Source organism: Cucurbita moschata, unplaced genomic scaffold (genome assembly GCF_002738365.1).
Source record: "Cucurbita moschata cultivar Rifu unplaced genomic scaffold, Cmos_1.0 Cmo_Scf00081, whole genome shotgun sequence".
In the NCBI taxonomy this organism is placed as follows: Eukaryota; Viridiplantae; Streptophyta; class Magnoliopsida; order Cucurbitales; family Cucurbitaceae; genus Cucurbita; species Cucurbita moschata.
This window is the reverse complement of record NW_019268597.1, coordinates 244,594-244,859: the sequence shown is the minus strand read 5'-3', so window position 1 is coordinate 244,859 and position 266 is coordinate 244,594.

The following is a 266-nucleotide window of genomic DNA, read 5'->3' as shown; positions in this document are numbered from 1 at the left end:
GAGGTAGACGATGGAGCTCAAAGCAAGGGAACTTCTATCGAAGGATAACTTTGTAATCTTCTACTTTCTTTTCTTACTCTATCAATTTTTTATGATTAAGATGTGGACTCCCTTATTTAATTCAGTGTGCATGGACAGCTAAACCTTATAGGGAAGACGAGAGAGTTTTATGCAGTTTAAGTACGTTGATGGGGTGTTTTAAGTTTTTTTTTTTTTAATTACGTAGTTCCATTGCGAGGATACTCGAAGAAAAAAGAAAGGTTAGG